This window comes from Hypanus sabinus, chromosome 27, assembly GCF_030144855.1.
Source record: "Hypanus sabinus isolate sHypSab1 chromosome 27, sHypSab1.hap1, whole genome shotgun sequence".
Lineage (NCBI taxonomy): Eukaryota > Metazoa > Chordata > Chondrichthyes > Myliobatiformes > Dasyatidae > Hypanus > Hypanus sabinus.
Window position 1 is genome coordinate 38,641,828 of NC_082732.1, and position 21,073 is coordinate 38,662,900.

The 21,073-nt window shown below is 42.0% G+C and overlaps 1 long non-coding RNA gene across 1 annotated transcript; it reads left to right on the plus strand.

Annotated features, from left to right (window-relative positions):
- Window positions 1-23: 23 nt before the first annotated feature.
- On the plus strand, window positions 24-17,213 carry LOC132382239 (uncharacterized). The gene is made up of 3 exons (XR_009508244.1): window positions 24-59; window positions 835-6,663; window positions 7,684-17,213. It is a non-coding gene; the product is annotated as an uncharacterized LOC132382239 (long non-coding RNA).
- The last annotated feature ends 3,860 nt before the right edge of the window (window positions 17,214-21,073 follow it).

Here is a 21,073-nt window from a genome sequence, read left to right on the forward strand (position 1 = left end):
CGCCGCCGCTCCGCGTCACGTGACCGTTAAAGGCTCCGGTGCTCGGCCGCATTGGCAAGGTGAGCGCTCGGTCTCTATTCCGTGATCCGCTGTCCTCTGCTATTTGATTTCTTCTCCTTCAGTCCTTTTCCTCACACCACACCTTTTTTATTACCTGCCCTACCCTCTTGCCATCCCCCTCTCACCTGGACAATGAACCCATGAAAATTACCTCAGTATTTCCCTGATGAAGGGTCTCGGCCCGAAACGTCGACAGCGCTTCTCCCCATAGATGCTGCCTGGCCTGCTGTGTTCCACCAGCATTTTGTGTGTGTTGTTGTTCATCGACAGTGCTTCTCCCTATAGATGCTGCCTGGCCTGCTGTGTTCCACCAGCATTTTGTGTGTGTTGTTGTTCGTCGACAGCGCTTCTCCCTATAGATGCTGCCTGGCCTGCTGTGTTCCACCGGCATTTTGTGTGTGTTGTTGTTCGTCGACAGCGCTTCTCCCTATAGATGCTGCCTGGCCTGCTGTGTTCCACCAGCATTTTGTGTGTATTGTTGTTCATCGACAGTGCTTCTCCCTATAGATGCTGCCTGGCCTGCTGTGTTCCACCGGCATTTTGTGTGTGTTGTTGTTCGTCGACAGCGCTTCTCCCTATAGATGCTGCCTGGCCTGCTGTGTTCCACCAGCATTTTGTGTGTATTGTTGTTCATTGACAGTGCTTCTCCCTATAGATGCTGCCTGGCCTGCTGTGTTCTACCAGCATTTTGTGTGTGTTGCTCAGTATTTACCCTCACTTTTTGCGCTAGTCATTTAATGTAATTTTATATATATATATATCCTTGGCCCTTAGGGGGCTGGAAAGAGCCATCAGGACTATAGCAGAAGCTGCTAAGCAAGCCTCCAGATGGTTATGGATCTGGAGGTGCGACTCATGGAGAGATGCTGCTGGGACACAAGCCCTGGCCTGACCAGCCCTAGCTGGGTAATCTGGCTGAGAATGTCTGATATTCAAAGACCTGAAACACCCGGTGACCACAGGTTACATCACTGATGATGTGTCCCAGTGCATCCTAGGATGTATGCCAGCAGCGTTACATCCATACACTTATTGTTCACTTGCCCCTTCATTGAAATGCTCCCACAACCAATGGACTCACTTTCAAGGACTCTTCATCTCATGTTCTTGATAGTTGTTGCTTATTTATTATTATTACTATTTCTTTCTTTTTGTATTTGCATAGTTTGTTGTTTTCCATACCATGAATACCCAAATAGGGCAGTATTTCATTGATTCTGTTATGGTTATTATTTTATAGATTTATTGAGTATGCCTACAAGAAAATGAATCTGAGGATTGTTATGGCGATGTATATGTATTTTCATAATAACAATTACTTTGAACCTTTAAATTTCCTTTAATACCATCACCCCTCAAAACTAATCAGTGAACGTCAAGACCTGGACCTCGATAACCCCTTGTACAATTGGATCCTAGATTTCCCCACTTGGGAACCCCAGTCAACTTGGATCGCTAAAAACACCTACTCCACAATTTCCATCAGCTCAGGTGCACCACAAGGCTGTGTGCTTAGCCCCCTGCTCTACTTGCTTTACACTTATGACTGTGTGGCCAAGCACAGCTCCAACACTGCATACAAGTTTGATGCAGCCAATCAGAATGCACTCCACAGTACAGTTTTGAGTATTTTAGTTGACCAACTAAACCTCCCCAAACTCCTAATGAAATATAGCTGCTACCTTGCCTTCTTTAATATGTTGTGTCCAGATTAGGTCCTCAAAGATGTTGACACCCAGGAACTTGAAATTGTTCACGTTCTCCACTTCTGATCCCCCTATGAGGATTGGTTTGTGTTCCCTTGTCTTACCCTTTCTGAAATCCACAATCAGCTCTTTGGTCTTAATGACATTGAGTATGAGGTTGCTGCTGCGACACCACTCCACTAACTGGTAAATACCGCTTCTGTATGCCCTTACATTACCATCTGAAATTTTGCCAGCAATGGCTGTATCATCAGCAAATTTATGGAGAGATTTGAGCAATGCCTAGTCACACAGTCATGAGCGTAGAGAGAGTAAAGCAGCGGGCTAAGCAGACACCCCTGTGGTGCCCCAGAGTTGATAGTCAGCGAGTTGGAGATGCTCTTGTTATTTATTACTGCTTTGTTTTATTTATATCTGTACAGTTTGCTGTTCATTGATCCTGTTCACAGTTACTGTTCTATCGATTTGCTAAGTATGCCTGCAAGAAAAAGAATTTCTGGGTTGTATGTGGTGACATGTATGTACTCTGATAGTAAATTTTACTTTGAACTTTTATTATTATGTATTACAATGCACTTTACCTATTGTCTGCCAGCTTGTGCTCCTTACCCCTCTCCCCACCCTATTTTCTGGTTTATGCCCTCTTCCTTTCCAGTCCTGATGCAGAGTCACGGCCCGAAATGTCAACTGTTTTATTTCCCTCCGTAGATGCTGTCTGACCCACTGAGTTCCTTGAACATTTGTTGCATTTGCAGAGCCCGCAGCATTGTCAAGGGACCCCTCCCACCCATCCCACAATCTCGCTGACCTCCTGTTGAGCAGTATGAGAACAAGGACTGTTAGGCTGGGTAACAGCTTCTTCCCCCAGGCTGTGGGACTTCCAAACACCCTGCTACCACCCAGTACACATTATTTATGATAACAGCAGTAGCTTTATACTGTTGTACATTTAACTAAGGTCCTATATGCACTTTATGCCAACTTGTACGTCTACAGATTTTTAACATTTTTTGTTAATATTATTTTATGTGTTATATGTATTATATTGGGTGGTGGGATGGAGGTACATCTTTACTAAAGGAGGTGTAAGGTGCTCCTTCTGTCCACTAGCCAGCAGGTCACCCTTGGGCAAGGTGTAGCACCTGCTCAGCCCCCCAGTCAGGGTCACGTGAAGCCATGGGAGCAGGTGGTGGATGGTCATATGAGCAGCCGGTGCAGATCACAAGTCCTGGTTATGTGACCACTGACACCTGGCAGACAATCTCTGAAGAGTATTGATAATGGCTGGGGTCACTGGTCTTGTAAAGACACTGTCCAGAAGAAGGCAATGGCAAACCACCTCTGTAGAAAAACTTGCCAGGAACTATCACGGTCATGGAAAGACCATGATTGCCCATGTCATAACGAATGAATGATATATTTTATGTACTGTGTTTTGCACTCTGCTCCCTGACAAAAGCTGTTTCGTTTAGCTGTATACCTGTGTGTGTGGTTAAACGATAAAAAAAATTGAAGAATATTTTGTGTGTGTAATAAGAAGAAGAAATTTATATGTGTGTGGTGTCTCTCATCACCTCATTCCACTGAAATCTATCCATGTAGTCTCAGCTTTTCCAGCTGTCTTAGACTGTGAAAGCTAAACACTGCAGGAGGTGAAGTCTAGAAACACTTGATGCTGCAAATGCTTATCAGATCAGAAAGAGATAAATAGAGTTATTGTTCCAAGTGAGTTACTCTTTATCAGAACAGGTTCAGACATTTGGAAAAGCAGGGATTGATTAGAAATACTGTAGTCAGCATGGCTTTGATCATTAGAAATTTGACTGAGTTTTCCTGGAGATGCCGAGGAGGATTATGAGGGGAAGGTGGTAGGCGTTGTCTGTATAGAATTCAGCAAAGACTTTTGATAAGAGCCCACATGGTAAACTAGACTGGAAGGTTAGATCACAAGGAATGCATGGTGAACTAGTCAATAGGATCCAAACTTGACTTGGATGAAGGAATCAGACATGTGTCAGTGATAGTAAACTGATTACGATTATGGTTTTGGGTGAGCAGGGAAAAATTAAAAGGGACCTAAGGGGCACCTTTTTCACTTGGATGGTAATATATTGAAAGGTAGAAGTGGAGGGTGGTTATGCTGGAGGCCTGTGACTAGTGTTGAGCCGCAGGGATCGGTGTTAGGCTCACTGTTGTTTGTCATTAATGTTAACAATTTGGATGACATTGCTGCTAAAACAGTAAATTTGCAGATGACATCAAAATTGGCGGTGTACATTGAAGATGGTTATCTAAGATTACAATAGAGCCTAGATAAATTTGGGGAAATAGGCCAAGGAATGGCAGATGGAATTTAACTCAGTAACTCAGACAAGTGCAAGATTTTGCACTTTGGTCAGCAATACCAGGGCAAGGCTTAAACAGTAACCGGTAGAGCTCGGGAGACTGTTAAAGAACAGAGAAACCTGGGGGTACAGATACATAGTCCCTGAAAGTGGTGAAGCAGATGGACAGAGGAATGATGAAGGCATCTGCCTTTGTCAGTAATATTGCTGTGAGTACAGGAGGTAAAAATTATGTTGCAGCGTACAAAGCTTGGAGCATTGTGTGTGGTTCCAGTTGCCCAGTTATAGGAAGGATGACATTGAGCTGGAAAGGGACCAAAAAGGATTCACAAGGTTGTTAGCAGGACTGGAGGGCTTCAGTTATAAGGGAAAAACTGGATAGGCTGGGACTGTTTTACTTTACTTTTTTTTGTCACCAAACAATTGATACTAGAGCGTACAATCATCACAGTGATACTTGTTTCTGCGCTTCGCGCTCCCTGAAGTACAAATCGAAGTAAATATAATAAAAATTTTAAATTTTTAATTATAAATCATAATTAGAAAATAGAAAAGGGGAAGTAAGGTAGTGTAAGTCAGGTCCAGACATTTGGAAGGTACGGCCCAGATCCGGGTCAGGATCTGTTCAGCAGTCTTATCACAGTTGGAAAGAAACTGTACCCAAATCTGGCCGTACAAGTCTTCATGCTCCTGAACCTTCTTCCGGAGAGAAGTGGGACAATAAGTGTGTTTTCCCAGGAGCACTGGAAATTGTGAGGTGGCCTCATTTTTTGAGGATGTATAAAATTGAGAGGGTGGAGATAAGATACGTAAGGCAAGGAATAAAATATGATTCACTATTTTGTTTCCTGGGGTAGGGGAGAGGGGATAGGTTGCATCAAAGGCACTAGCCTCCCCACCGAGGACATCTTCAAAAAGCAATGTCTGATGAGGCAGCATCCATCATTACAGACCCCCGCCACCAGGTCATGCCCTCTTCTCATTGCTACCATCAGGGAGGAGGTAGAGGGGCTTGAAGACCCACACTCACTGATTCAGGAACAGCTTCGTCCCCTCCACCATCAGATTTATGAGTGGACCATGAACATGACCTCACTCTTTGCTGTCTTTTTGAGCTACTTATTTATTTTATTTATATTTTTCTTATTGTATCTTGTAGTATTTTTTTATGCATTGCACTGTGCTACTGCCAATAAACAATAAATTTCACAACATACTGATGTTGTCCTGATGAAAGGTCTCTGCCTAATATGTCAACTGTTCATTCCCCTCCATAGATGCTGCCTGACCTGCTGAGCTCCTCCAGCACATTGTGTGTATTACTCTAGATTTCCAGCATCTGCAGTACCTTTTGTGTCACAACATATTGTATGTCAGTGATAATAAACCTGATTCTGCTTCTGATTATGATTTAGGGTGAGAGGGGAAAAGAATTATGGGCAAAATTTTTAACTCAGGTAATATATAGAATGAGGTGCCAGAGACAGCTTAGACATTAAGAAATGGGTGCAATTATAATGTTTAAAAGACATTAAAAGGTACATGGATAGAAAAGGCCTAGGCTCTCATTTGCCTCTATTTGACCCACATACATAGAGCTATATGGGTCAAATAGAGGCAAACGGGACAAGCTTCGACAGACATTTTGGTTAGTATGGATGGCCTAGGCCGGAAGGCCTGCTTCCATGCTGATTGACTCTACGATGACAACAACAAATATTGTGTCGGCAGATGGGATTAGAGTAGTTGGGTATTTGATTACTAATTTAAGTTAGTTCAGCACAACATTGTGGGCTGAGTGGCCTATTTCTGTGCTGGAGGAACTCAGCAATTTGGGCAGCATCTGTGGATGGGGGAGGGAATGATCGATGTTTTGGACCAAGTCTGCTTCAGGTGTACAGTGGAGAGGTGGAGTGATGAAACAGGTTAGTGAGTCCCTGGAGAGAGATCCAGAGAGAGGTGGATGATAGATGGAAGCAGAATTTACCATGGGCATTATGACAAATACATTGAAATAAACAAAAGGTAAGACATTGAAAACTTAATCGTTTTCCTTTTTCTCTTTTAGTATTCATAAGTATAGGGGAATGGGCAGAAATACATACTTTCAGTTGTAGATTCAAGATTCAAGTTTATTTATCACATGTATATTGAAAGATACAGTTAAATGCATCATTTGCGTTAAAAGCCAACACATCCGAGGGTGTGCTGGGGGCAGCCCACAAGTATAGCTACACATTTAGGCACCAACGTAGCATGTCCACAATGTTCAGCAGGACAACACGAAACAGAACAAGCAACAAACAACTAAAGCAAATGCAAGCCCCATTCCTCCTTCCAACCAACCAACCAACCTACCTACACAGTCCTACAACCCCAAGACAAACATCCAATCTCCAGCCTCTAACAGACACTGACTCAGTCCTGCAGACATGGAACTCTGACCTCCCTGGTGCACTTACAGATTCGCAGACTCGGCTCCGGCCAGAGGGCCTTGACTCCTGAACTTCCGATCTGGCTCTTGTGCCTCGATCCTCGGCATCGATCCCAAGGTATGTCGATCACTGAACACTAGGCCCTAATTCCGGACCCAAACACTAGATATAGAAACAGTTATTATAAAGATACAATTACCTGCAAATATCATAATGACTAATTGCAGCTTGGGTTACAATAATATGTGTAGACTGTAGCCTCCAATACAAGTAATCAGTTTCCAGCAACTTCCTGTGTCTGGCTCATGAATATCAAACATTGTTGCTGCTTCTGGCTTCAGATCAGCTGATTATAAACACTTCCAGAGAACTTAAATCAAAATAGAAATGACTTCTTAACTGATTGTAATGACTAAGCAATTCAGTAAGAAACATAAATTGTCTAGGACAGTTGTGCAAAGCACATACTGAGTCAGCAAGTCTGGTCAGCACTGCCCGGTGTACACTGCTATAGATGCTAATAGAAATGGGTATATATTTATTTATTTTTATTTTATTTATTTAGAGATACAGTAGGGAACAAGCCTCTCCGGTCCAATGAGTCCAGCAGCCCACTTACTTAACCCTAGCCCAATCGTAAGACAATTCCAATTAGCCTACTAACCAGTATATCTTTGGACTGTGGGACGAAAGCAGTACACCCAAAGGAAACCAACACCAACAAAACCATCTGTGGAATTCTCTGCCACAGGGAGCAGTTGAGGCCGGTTCATTGGCTATATTTAAGAGGGAGTTTGATATGGCCCTTGTGGCTAAAGAGATCAGGGGGTATGGAGAGAAAGCAGATACAGGGTTCTGAGTTGGATGATCAGCCATGATCATACTGAATGATGGTGCAGGCTCGAAGGTCCGAATGGCCTACTCCTGCGCCGATTTTCTATGTTTCTATACACACAGGAAGAAGGTACAAACTTTCTTACAAAGGACGCCGGATTTGAATTCCAAACTCTGATGCCCTGAGCTGTAATAATGTCGTGCTAACCGTTATGTACCATGATGCCCTAAAGGGCACAGAATATGATATCACCCACTTCACACTATCTACTAAGCACACATTTTTTATCTTCTGTCTCAAAGGCAAATGTGCAATGAGAAAGAATTCTGATTGCAACCTGTAATAGAGGTATCGGTGGCTGAAGACAAATGAGGGAAAATCTGCAGATGCTGGAAATCCGAGCAACACACATAAAATGCTGGAGGAACCCAGCAGGCCAGGCAGAGTCTATGGAAAAGAATAACAGTCGACGTTTTGGGCCGAGACCCTTCAGCTGGACCACTTCGCCGAACACTGTGTTCTGAGTGCCAGACGGAACATGAAGTGTTGTTCCTCCAACCTGAGAGTGGCCCCATCACAGCAGTAGAGGAAGACATATTGGAATGGGGATGGAAAGTAGAATTAAAATGGGTAGCCACTGGGAGATCCTGCTTCTTCTGGAGGACGGAGCGTAGGCGCTCAACGAAGCTGAAGGCAAACTATGCAAACACATGAAAAGCATATAATAATAATAAATAAACAAGTAATATATAATATTAAGAACATGAGTAGTAGAGTCATTGAAAGTGAGTTCATAGGTTGTGAATCAGTTCAGTATTAAGGTGAGTGAAGTTATCCACACTAGTTCAGGAGCCTGATGGTTGAAGGGTGTTCCTGAACCTGGTGCTGTGGGACCTAAGATGAGACCAGGTGAGAAGGAAGGTGGGAGGGTGGGGATGAAATAAGAAGCTGAGAGGTGATAGGTGGAAGAGATAAAGGGCCGAAGAAGAAGAAATATGATAGGAGAGGACAGTAGACCATGGAAGAAGGGAAGGAGGATCATCTTTTTTTCACTGCTAATCAGTTTAATAAAGCTAAACATCCCCTCATTTCCAATTTCACTTTGGGCTTGTTAATTTAAGACTGTCACTTTCATTTTTAATCTCTTTAACCAACTTAAAGATGTTATTTCAACCTACATGGAATATAGCCAGCAGGATTGCCGTGACCTAGAATAATCAACCACACCCACGAGTTCAAGGCTCTCTTTCTACAATAGAATTATTTTTCCAATCCTTTTAAAACCTAACTACAGAAATTATACTAGATTTGCATAGTTACTGGAATTCTCTGTCCCTGTATTAGCCTAATTAATTCATTCATTCACATGTGATGAGAATGCTCCTTTGAGATTAGAGAAAATATATTTGCATTTACTGAGAGAGAAGGAAGGCATTGTAACATTTTCCTTGGCTTCAAAGATAATTTTTAATAGATGTTCAACCCTACGTATGAGATTATCTTCCTGCATTCCATAATTTTCTATTAATTTTATCCTGTATCAGTTCTCTGCAAAAGCCATTACTCTTTAAATTTAATCGAGCTTCAATTCACACACTGACAAAAGCAATGAAGTATCACAATAATGTTCAATTTAATTCCCATACAATTGTCTCTTTTAAATCATAAGTTACTTTTGATACAATGTTGTAACCGGTTATTCATTATATACTCAGTGGTCAGCTTATTTGCTACTCGTACATTAATGCAAATATCTCATCAGCCAATCACGTGGCAGCAACTCAATGCTTAAAATCATGCCGACATGGTCAGGAGGTTCAGTTGTTGTTCAAAGCAAACATCAGAATGGGGAAGAAATGTGATCTAAGTGACTTTGACCATAGAAAGATTGTTGGTGCCAGATGGGGTGGTTTGAGTATCTCAGAAATTGCTGATCTCCTGTGATTTTCATGCACAGCAGTCGCTAGAGTTTACAGAGGATGGTGTGAAAAGCAAAAAAAACATCCAGTGAGTGGCAGTTCTGTGTGCGAAAATGACTTGCTAATGACAGAATTCAGAGGAGGATTGCCAGACTGGTTCAAGTTGATGCTAAGACGACAGTAACTCAAATAACCATGCATTATAACAGTGGTGTGCAGAAGGACATCTCTGGACGCACAATATGTTGAACCGTGAAGTGGATGGCTACAACAGCAGAAGACCATGAACATATACTCAACGGCCACTTTATTAGGTACAGGACAGACCTAATAAAGTGTCCACCGAGTGTATTTGTATACATACTCCATAATATCATCTAACTATAATGAACAATGGTTAATATTTGGAACTGTGAACTTAACTCTTGCTGGGTTTACTCATTCTTGTTCTTATTTTGTTAATTTCACAGTTGTTCCACTAATGTTAGCATAATTATAGTAGAGAAATGGGAACACAAAGTAGGGGTATTATTTTCTTATCACTGTTCAAATGCCTGTATATTTAAATGCTAAATGTGTCTTGTAGCTGATAAAACATAACAGCTTCTAGTTATCTTGTGTAGATATTTTTAAAAGTAACACACACACAAAATGCTGGAGGAACTCAGCAGGTCAGGCAGCATCAGTGGAGTGGAATAAAGAGTTTGGGTTGAGACTGGAAAGGCAGAGGGAAGAAGCAAGAAGGTGCAAGTCTGGGTGAGGACATGTTTGAAGAGTCAGAGGGCAGCAGAGATCACAGGAGAGGAGCAGTGAGAGAGGGTCTCACAGAACTCCCGTCCAAGAGAAGATTTTAACTTTTTCAGGGTAGGCCTACCTCAATACTACATAGTGGAGCAGCAAATCATAAACACAAGAGATTCTTTCTAACATCTGCACAATCTCTTCTGTTCAGATACTTTTAAAATGCATTTTTTCTTCTATTCTCTGAAAGATCGTATATGTCATTGGCACAGCCTTCAGATTCAGAGATTTATTAATCACGTACATCAGAACACAGTGAATTTCATCATTTGTTTTAACAGCATTACAATTAATTTTTTTTCTCTTTCACGTTTGCACGGTTTGCTGTCCTTTGCACATTGGCTGTCTGTCCATCCTGTCGGATGTGGTCTTTCATTGATTCTATTGTGTTTCTTGGATTTACTGCGTACGCCCGCAAGAAAACAAATCTTAGTGTTATATATAATGATGCATACTCTGATAATAAATAGACTTTGAACTTTGAAGTTTGAAATAGGAAATAACTGTTTTTGAGTCTGGTGGTCCTGACGGAAGTGGGATCCTTCCTGACATTGCTTTCTGGAACATTTCTGTATCTACACTATTTATTAGGTATATCTGTACACCTGTACTCCTGATCGTTAATGCAAATCTCTAATCAGCCAATCGTGGCAGCAACCCAATGCAGAAAAGCATGCAGACATGGTCAGGAGGTTCTGTTTTTGTTCACGCCAAACATCAGAATGGGGGAGAAGTGTGCTCTAAGTGACTTTGACTATGAACTGATTGTTGGTTGCAACAGTGGTGTGTAGAAGAGCACCTTGAAGTGGATGGGCTACATTATTACCAAATAAAGTGGCACTGAGTGTATGTCCTTGGTGGCGGATAGGTTGGTGCCAGTGATGCATTGCGCAGTTTTAACTACCTGTTGTCGAGGCCTCCTGTCCACCGCAGTGAAGTCTTTGGGTGTGATGCTATAAAGTAGGCTCGTTGACTCTGTTACTGCTTCAGGAGAGGAGGAGAAAGCAGGCAACGTAATTAAGTAGTCCTGAAGAAGGGTCTTGGCCCAAAACACCGACTGTTTACTCTTTTCCATAGATACTTCCTGACCTGCTGAGTTCCTCCAGCATTTTGTGTGTGTTGTCATATAATTGAATGTTTTTGCTCAATTAAGGATTGCACCATAACAGCCATCACAGACAAGATTCAGCTACACTGCCAGTTATCCTCTACCCCCTGAGCTCTGTTATGTCTACAAGCAAGAATTCACAGCTAATGCTGAAGATAATCCGCATGATGCCTTGCCTTACATAGACTCAGTGGCCACTTTATTAGGTACCTCCTATGTGTGTTTGTAATCTTCTGCCGCTGTTTCCCATCCACTTCAATGTTTGACATGTGTGTTCAGAGATGCTCTTCTGCGCAGCATGATTGTAACACATAGTTGTTCGAGTTGCTGTTATTTTTCTGTCAGTTTGAACCAGTCTGTCCATTCTCCTCTGACCTCTCTCATTAACAAGGCATTTTCACCCACAGAACTGCTGCTCACTGGATGTTTTGTTTTGTTTTTACACCATTCTCTGTAAACTCTAGAGACTGTTCTGTGTGAAGATCAGCAGTTTCTGAGATACTCAAACCACACTGACAATTATTCCATGGTCAAAGTCATTTAGATCAGAATTCAGCTCCATGGTGATGCTTGGTCTAAACCACAACTGAACCTCTTGACCCTGCCTGCTTACTTTTATGCATTGAGTTGCTGCCACATGATTGGCTGATTAGATATTTGCATTTACAAGCAGGTTTTACATCAAAATATGTAAAACAACAGCAATAAAAGATGAAACCACAGAAGCGGAAAGTTGTTTTTTTTTTAATTTTAATAGATTAATTAAAAGTATGGTAAACTTTTTCCTTAGATGTAATACGATCCTTACTTATGTTTGGAGGACACCGGGTCATGTCTAAAAGGGATGAATATTTGTTACAAATCATATCTTGGAAATGTGTCTTCCTCTACGTTGGTGAGACCCAAAGTATTTTAGGGGATTGCTTTGTCGAGCACCTCTGCTCCATCTGCAAAAATGCAGAGTTTCATGGTGGCCAAATATTTTAATTCCTATTGCCAATCCCGTTCCGACACATAGGCCCATAGCCTCCTCTTCTAGCATGATGAGGCCACTTTCTGGTTGGAGGAGCAACATCTCATTTTCCGTCCAGGTTGCCTCCAAACTGATGACATAAATATTGATTTCTCCAACTTCTGGTAATTTTTCCCTCCCCCTTCCCTCTTCTTCCATTGCCCACTCTAGCCTCTTACCTCTTCTCCTCACCTGCCCACCACCTCTTCCTAGTGCCCTTCCTCCTTCCCTTTCTCCCATGGGCCACTCTCCTCTCCTATCCAATTCCTTCTTTTCCATCCTTTTACCTTTTCCACCTAACATAACCCATAACTGAGTGCTTCCTCCCTCACCCATCTAGCTCCAACCCTTCCCCTCCCCCTACCTCCTTATTCTGGCATCTTCTTGCTTCCTTTCCAGTCCTGACCAACGGACTCAGCCCAAAACGTCAACGGTTTCTTTATTTTCATAGATGCTGCCTGCCCTGCTGAGATCCAACATTTTATGTGCATTGCTCTGGATTTCCAGCAACTGCAGAACCCCATGTGTTTTTTCATCTTTAAAGTTTATTTTAAGATAGATTATATTTTTAAAATTTTAGCTTAACCTGCAGGATTGAGACTTATTTGCAGAGCCATTGTGAATGAGAGTCCCACCCTCTGACCTCACATTGATACGGGCTCATGTACATATCTCCCCACTGCCCTACAAGCAGCTTGTAGGGACAGGATTTTCCGAGGGCTCTTTCAGCAACTGATGCCTGCCTCATTGAGGCCTGGAGCCCGTGGAAATGCAACCCAAGAGTTGGCTTTTAAAAGATGTTTGGATAGGAACATGAATATGAGGAAGATGGATGGATATGGACATTTTGTAGGTAGGAGGAATTAGTTTTTGGGTGTTTCTGACTTACTTTTTGTATGGTTTGGCACAACATTGTGGGCTGAATGGTCTGTTTCCACACTGTACTGTTCTATGTTCTATTCAAAATTGTTTATTGTCTTTCAACAGTTCACAAAAGGAGAACAAAATGATTATTACTCCAGATCCAATGCAGCACAAAAAAACACAAACAATTTAAGTACATTAGATGGCTTATATAAATAGATTGATTGTATGTCCGGAAAATGATGTTCGGCGCAGAAGTGTCTGTACAAAGGATCTATCTTTTGCCCATAACGCTGCTGCTGTTTATAACAGCAATGTAGGTCCACCATTTCTGGTTTCCTTCATCCATAACAGCATAAGACCATAAGACATAGGAGCAGAATTAGGCCATTCAGCCCATTGAGTATGTTCCACCATTCCAGCATGGCTGACCCTGGATCCCACTCAACCCCATACACCTGCCTTCTCGCCATATCATTTGATGCCCTGACCAATCAGGAAATGATCAACTTCTGCCTTAAATATACCCCGGATTTGGCCTCGACTGCAGTCTGTGGCAGAGCATTTCACAGATTCACTACTCTCTGGCTAAAAGATTTCTTCCTTACCTCTGTTCTAAAAGGTTGCCCCTCAAGTTTGAGACTGGGCCCTTTAGTTCTGGATGCCCCCACCAGGGGAAACATCCACCCTATCTAGTCCTTTCAGCATTGAGAAGGTTTCAATGAGATCCATATTCCAGTGAGTACAGGTCCAATGCTGCTAAATGCTCTCCCTATGTTAACCCCTTCATTCCTGGAATCATCCTCGTGAATCTCCTCTGGATTCTCTCATCGTGTCAGTTGCTTCCTGTGCATAAGGTACACCAGCTGTCAGGAAATGATGAAGCAGTGGTGCTTGGGGGTGTGGAGGGGTGGGTTAGTGGGTGGAGGTGTTGATCAGCCTTACTGCTTGGGGAAAGTAAATGTATTTGAGTCTGGTGGTCTTAACATGGGAGGGTGGGATCTTTTATGGTATCATTGGCCTTTTCCCGGCATCATATGTCCTTGATGGAAGGTAGACTGATGCCAGTGATGTGTTGGGAATTTCCTGTCCACTCCAGGGCAGTTTCTGTACCACACAGTGATGCAGCTTGTTGTGTTCAACTTCTCCCTCAGAGAAAATTTTGATTTGAAATGATAATCTGATTTCCAGACACACAACACACAGTACATTCCTGATTACATAACTAATCTTTATTTTCTTTCCACATGAACTGGAGCAAGTCTGTACACAGTCACTTAATGAATCCGGGCAAAAGCAATAATGCCTGTGGAACACATCTACAAGTTTTGATGTTTCGATGTACGTCTGACAAATAACACTAATCTTTCTTGAACACAAGAGATTCTGCAGATGCAAAACACTCAAAATGTTGGAAGAACTCAGCAGGTCAGACAGTATTTATGGAAATGAATGAACATTCGAAGTTTCAGACCGAGACCCTTTGTCGTGACTGTGAACAAAGTCACCAGAGAAACACAGCTAGAAGATATAAAAGTGTTTTATTCAAGACACACACTAGCTGACAGCCTTTGGAGTCACTTGACAGATCCAATATTATAGCACATTTTTATCCATTAAAGAACAAAGGTAATAAGACAATTTCTACAGTTACAATGCCCTCATGATGCTTGTTTGAGTTACATGTAATTCGAATATCCGTGGATCTTCTCACCAACACACCCAGAATGAGTGTTAATTACTATGGTCTCCATTCATGCATTGGTGTGTCGATTGCATTCATGCATATGCAGAAATCGCAGGTCAATTGGATGTTTGCAATTTACTCTAAAATGCAGCTCCTGGAAGACCATTGTTCTGAGCTGCATCTTGAATTCAATCTACAATATACATTCAGATCTGAAGACTGGTTGCTGTTAAAATTAATATTTGCTATATTGCCTATCTCCAGAATATGCCCTAACACCTTTCAACTCTTTTCCCAGCAATTTTTATTTTTATTTCAGCATCAGCAGTTGGAAAAAATCCACATCATTTTGCACTGATCAAGGACTTCATTTTGCCTTTGTATCAGAAATTCTAATTTTATATCAGCATGCATTTACCCTAGTATTTAACGACTCCCAAATGGTGACGAACAATTTTTATAAACTTCTATCCATTATTGTAATTGCCTGCATGATTATCTCCTGCAAGTGAAAAGCATGTATTGTTGTATTACATTTGGAGCCTCCAAGGGTCTGTTCTATTTCAACATAAATCACTCACCATTAGTGTCTTTGTGAGAAGCTGCCCTATAATGGGAATGATGCCAGACTGCTTTAGCAATGAATCCATTACACAAATCTATTATTATTGGATTAAACTGTTCAAAATTGCATTTTTTTCCAAACACAAAGAATATGTGCCCTGCATATGCTTTCTCATAATGATTGAGTTTCATAGCCAAGTGTTCTGCCTCTGGCATATGTGCTCGACATCATATTTGTTTGTTGTCTCACCATAACACAAGCAAAAATGCATAGCATAACACGTAGATGTGGCATGCTGCTTTGTACCTGTCTCCACTGCTGTTCATCAAAGTGCTAATGTCATGCAGTCCTCTGCAGACAAGGTCTCTCTCCGCCTGGCTGCATCAACAAGTTACAGTCTGTAGGTCAGTTGTGGACAAGCTATTAAGACCATTAGCAATAAATTATGCACTGCTCATGATTTTTGTCTTGGAGTTTTATTCCTCTCTTCTTGCGACTTGATGTGGAAGAATTGATGGTCAGTTATAGATTTCTCCATTCCTCATTCTGGCTCTCCTCTTATCCCTTCTCTTCTCCTCATCTCCCTCTGGTGTCTCTCCTCTTTCCCTTTTTCCCCATGGTCCACTCTCTGCTCCCATCAGATTCCTTCTTCTTCAGCCCTTTACCTTTACCTCCTATCACCTCCCAGCTTCTCTCTTCATCCCCCTTCCCCCACCCACCTACCTTTCCCTTCACCTGGCTTCATCTGTCACCTTCAGCTTTATTCCTCCCCACCCCCACCTTCTTATTCTGGCTTCTGCCCCCTTCCTTTCTAGTCCCGGTGCAGGGTATCAGCCCAAAACATTGACTGTTTATTCCTCTCCACAGATGCTGCCTGGCCCGCTGAGTTCCTCAAGCATTTTGTGAGCATTGCTCTGGATTTCCAGCATCTGCATAATCTCTTGTGTTTATAGTCAGTTATAGAACTTCATTCTTTCCTTCCAGATTGCCGAAACCCAAATTTGCTCTATAACTCCGGCATCAAACGAACTGAGGCTTTAATTTTGATCTCAAGTCAGTGATTGCTTTCTAGCCAGCAGCAAACATCACAATGAGCACCTCCATGAAAGAGTCATTCATTTAGTCCAAGTTCTTCCCCTGTAGCCATCTTTGTTTTGTATACCATAGCATGCTGTTGTACGCTGCATTTTGATGTTCCACACATATGCCAGTCTGTGTAGTCTTTGTGTACAGTTTTTCATTGATTCTGTTGTATTTCTTTGTTCTGCTGTGAATGCTTGCAGGGAAATGCAAAAAAGGACGTCCATTTAGAACAGAGGTGAGGAAGAATTTATTTATTGTTATTTGGAGATACAGCACAGAACAGACCCTTCCTGTCCAACAAGCTGCACAGTCCAGCAACCCACCTATTTAACCCCGGCCTAATCACAAGACAATTTACAACGACCAATTAACCTTCTAACTTTGGACTGTGGAAGGGAAACTTCCACGTGTAGAGCGTATAAACTTTCTTACAGAGGACGTTGGAATTGAACTCATGCCCTGGGCTGTAATAGCATTACATTAACTTCTGTGCTACCCTGGCACCAAATTTTTTTAGCAAGAGGGTGGTGAATCTGTGGAATTCATTGCTACAGATGGCTGAGGATATGTTCTTGGTTCGTAAGTTCATTGGAGGTTATGGGGAGAAGGCAGGAAAATGGGATTTAGTGGGATAATAAATCAGCCATGGAATGGCAGAGCAAACTCAATGGGCAGAAGAGTCTAAATCTTCTCCTATGCCGTATGGTCATATGGTCTTATGGAAACAAATCTCAGGGTTGTATATGGTGACGTATAAGTAACTTGATAATGAATTTACTTTGAACTTTGAACTTTGACATTGCAGATGCATGTATCCAGTTCCCAGGTGAACATATTTTGTCGAACTCTCTATTTTCTCTAATAAATGATAGCGAAAAGTTGGTTCTAGATTATTTGAATTCTTTATGGATAGTATTTCAAGTGGATTAGTTTTGATTCACATTGGCCTAAAGATTAATTGCAGCATTAAAATCAATTACATATGAGGAGGAAACATTGTGAGAAAAGACTAATAAAGAAAGATGCCTCTGGAGAGGTTGAAGCCGGGCGTCTGTAGGGCCGATTCCACGTCTGCTGGAGGCTGAAAACTGAAGGCCTGCCCAAGGATGGGAGAGAGGAACAGGGCTTATTTTTGCTGTCGTTTTGTTGCTTGTTGTGATTTGTGTTGTTCTCCCGAGCACTTTTGGCATGCTATTTTGGCATCGGAACGTGTGGCGATACCTGCCCCCAGCACAATCTCGGATTACATTAGCTGTGGACACAATCAACGCACTTTAGTGTATTTTTCGATGTACACAAGACAAATAAGTCTGAATCTTGAAATCTTGCTGTCGATACAGTATTTTAAAAATACCTTTGAAGGCCTTCAGTTACCCTAATACATTTTACAGCCAATCAGATTCTTTGGAAGTGTAGAATCACAGAAAGTTCACGGCACACATGGAAACCATTCTTGTCTGCAGTTACTATAAAAGAGGTCTCCAGGCTAACTTTAACTTCTAACAGTCAGTCCATAGTCATGTAGGTTACAGCCCTTAGGTACATATGCAAGTAATTTCTAAATATGATGGAGGTTTCTGACTGTTCCATTCAGGCGCAGAGCTCCAGATGAAAAAAGTCTTCCATTTCTTCCATTTAATTCTTCAATCAATTCTGGGCTCCTTAGCTTTTCACTACCATGCAAAGGGAAATCCGTTTTCCCTATTTAGAACCTATGGCGCATCCATGAAGTTTGTGACCACAGAGGACAGTGAAAGCCAAATCATTGCATATATTTAATACAGACAATGATAGGTTCTTAATTAGAGTTAAGGGTTACAGGGAGAAGACGGGAGAATGGGGTTGATTTTTTATATTTACTTAGAGATACGACACAGTACAGGTTCTTGTGGCCCAATGAGCCCAATTGCACACATGTGACCAATTAACCAATCAACCAGTATGTCTTTGGAATGTGAGAGGAAACTGGAACACCTGGAATAAGCTCATTGGTCACAGGGAAAACAAACAAACTCCTTACAAACTATGACAAAATAGCGTTCCGCTAACCGCTACTCTACTGTACCGTCCAAATAAATAAACAGCCATGATTGAATAGCAGAACAGACTTGATGGGCTGAATGGTGTAATTCTGCTCATATCCTATAATTAAAAGACAGTGGGAGGCAGTGAATTAATTACAGCAACAATTGAATGAACATCAGCATCATAAACTCAAGTGAATTACAATGACAGTAATCACTAGCTCTCCATCATAGCATGCATTATCAGCCCACCAAAAGCCATAAATAATTATATCTACATCCCTCTTTGCATTTTACCATGGGTAAAAAAGAAGTTCAAAGTTTAAAGTAAATTTATTATCAAAGCAGAGATTTTACAAGGATGTTGCCTGGATTGGGGAGCATGCCATATGAGAACAGGTAGAGTGAACTCAGCCTTTTCTCCTTGGAACAATGGAGGATGAGAGGTGACCTGATAGAGGTGTATAAGATGATGAGGGGCATTGATCGTGTGGATAGTCAGAGGCTTTTTCCCAGGGCTGAAATGGCTTGCGCGAGAGGGCATAGTTTTAAGGTGCTTGGAAGTAGGGACAGAGGAGATATCAAGGAGGTGTCCAGGGTAAATTTTTTATGCAGAGTGGTGAGTGCGTGGAATGGGCTGCTGGCGGAGGTGGAAACAATAGGGTATTTTAAGAGACTCTTGGATGGATACATGGAACTTAGAAAAATAGAGGGCTATGGGTAAGCCTAGGTAGTTCTAAGGTAAGGACATGTACAAAAAAGTCTTAGGCACATATATATCGCTCGGGTGCCTAAGACTTTTCACAGTACTGTATTTGTCAACGTGGAGTGGAGAACAAGTTTGTAAATCTGGCGGGAGCAAAGGATGTTGGGAATGGCGAGGGGAGCACTGCAGGATGGGTGTTGGGCAGGTGGCAGAGAAGGAGTGCCAGGTGCGGGGGGTGGGGGCATTGGAATGGGTGCAGACGTACCCAGCCCTGAAACACCAGGCAAGCTCATTTGATTCCAAACAATTGGTTTATTGATCATTACAGAATGTCTCTCTGGTGCTTCCTGCTCCCTCCCCTTTCCCTTTTCCCAACCATGATTTCCCTGTCCCTGCCTCCATCCCACTCTCAGTCCACAATAGAGATCCAGATCAGAATCGGGTTTATCATCACACATCTATGTCATGAAAGTTGTTTTTTTTTATATAGCAGCAGTACAGTGCAATACATAAAATTTCTACACTACTGTGCAAAAGTCTTAAACACCCTGCCTATATTTATGTGCCTAGGACTTTTGCACAGCACATTATGTGTTACCATATGCTATCCTGAGATTCAGTATCTTGCAGGCATTTACAGGAAAATAGAGAAATACAATAGAATTAATGAAAAACTATACATAAGCAAAGACTGACAAACAACCAATGAGGAAAAGAAGACAAACTGTGCAAATTTAAAAAATACCGAGAACATGATTTGCAAAGAGTTCTTGAAAGTGAGTCTGTAGGTTGTGGAATCAGTTCAGAGTTGAGGTGAGTGAGTTATCCACACTGGTTCAGTAGCCTGATGCTTGCAGAGTAATAATTGTTTCAGAACCAGGTGGTGTTAGACCTATGGCTCCAGTACCTCCTGCCCGATGGTAGTAGGGTGACCTGGATGGTGCTTTCCTGTGGCAGCTCTCCTTGTAGATGTGTTCAATGGTGGAGACATCTTTGTAATGGACTGGGCTATATACACTAGTTCCTGTAGCCTTTCTGTTCCTGGGCTTCGCTGGATGTGATACAACCAGCGGGTGAAAAATTTTAGAATAATCCTGTTTGGGAATCTGTGTGAAATAGCTCTAGAGGTTTCTGGCCAGAAAGCGTCAATACTTGTGGAAATTTTGCAAGAGTCAGTTTAGAGCTTGTGGTGAGTCTGGTCTTCAGGGCTGTTGTTCCAGAGTTTTGTTTTCACTTCAGTTAGGGAGGCAAATCACTTTGGGTTAGGTGGGATTCCAGCAGAGCCTTCTGGTTCATGCTGCCTACATCTGCTACAAACTTTATCACCTTGCACTTGTTGAGATTAAATTCTGTCTGACAACGCTCCACAAATTACAATCCTCAGGTCTTGATAGAAGGGATGTGGAGAGGATGTTTCCAATAGTAAGAGAGTCTAGGACCAGAGGTCACAGACTCAGAATAGAAGAACCTCCCCTTGGAACAGAGATGAGGAGGGATTTCTTTAGCCAGAGGGTGGTGAATCTGTGGAATTCATTGGCACAGATGGCTGTAGAGGTGATATTTAAAGCAGAGGTTGACAGGTTCTGGATTAGTAAGGGTGTCAAAGTTTACTGGGAGGAGGCAGGAGAAGAGGGGTGAAAGGGATAATGAATCAGCCATGATGGAACGGCCAAGCAGATGCGATGGGCTGAATGGCCTAATTCTACTCCAATGCCTTTGGGTCCTTATTGTCCTATGGTAAATTTGTACTGGGCTGAAGAAGCGAAAATTCACTTCTAACTGAAGCTCAGCTGCTGACGAATGGAAAAGGCACAAGTACGGATTTAGAGTGAGAGCATAATTATTACCTATAAGATTCACATTCAGATTTCAGCCTTTGAAATAATGAAATTTCATGCTCAACAATTCCACATTAACACATTT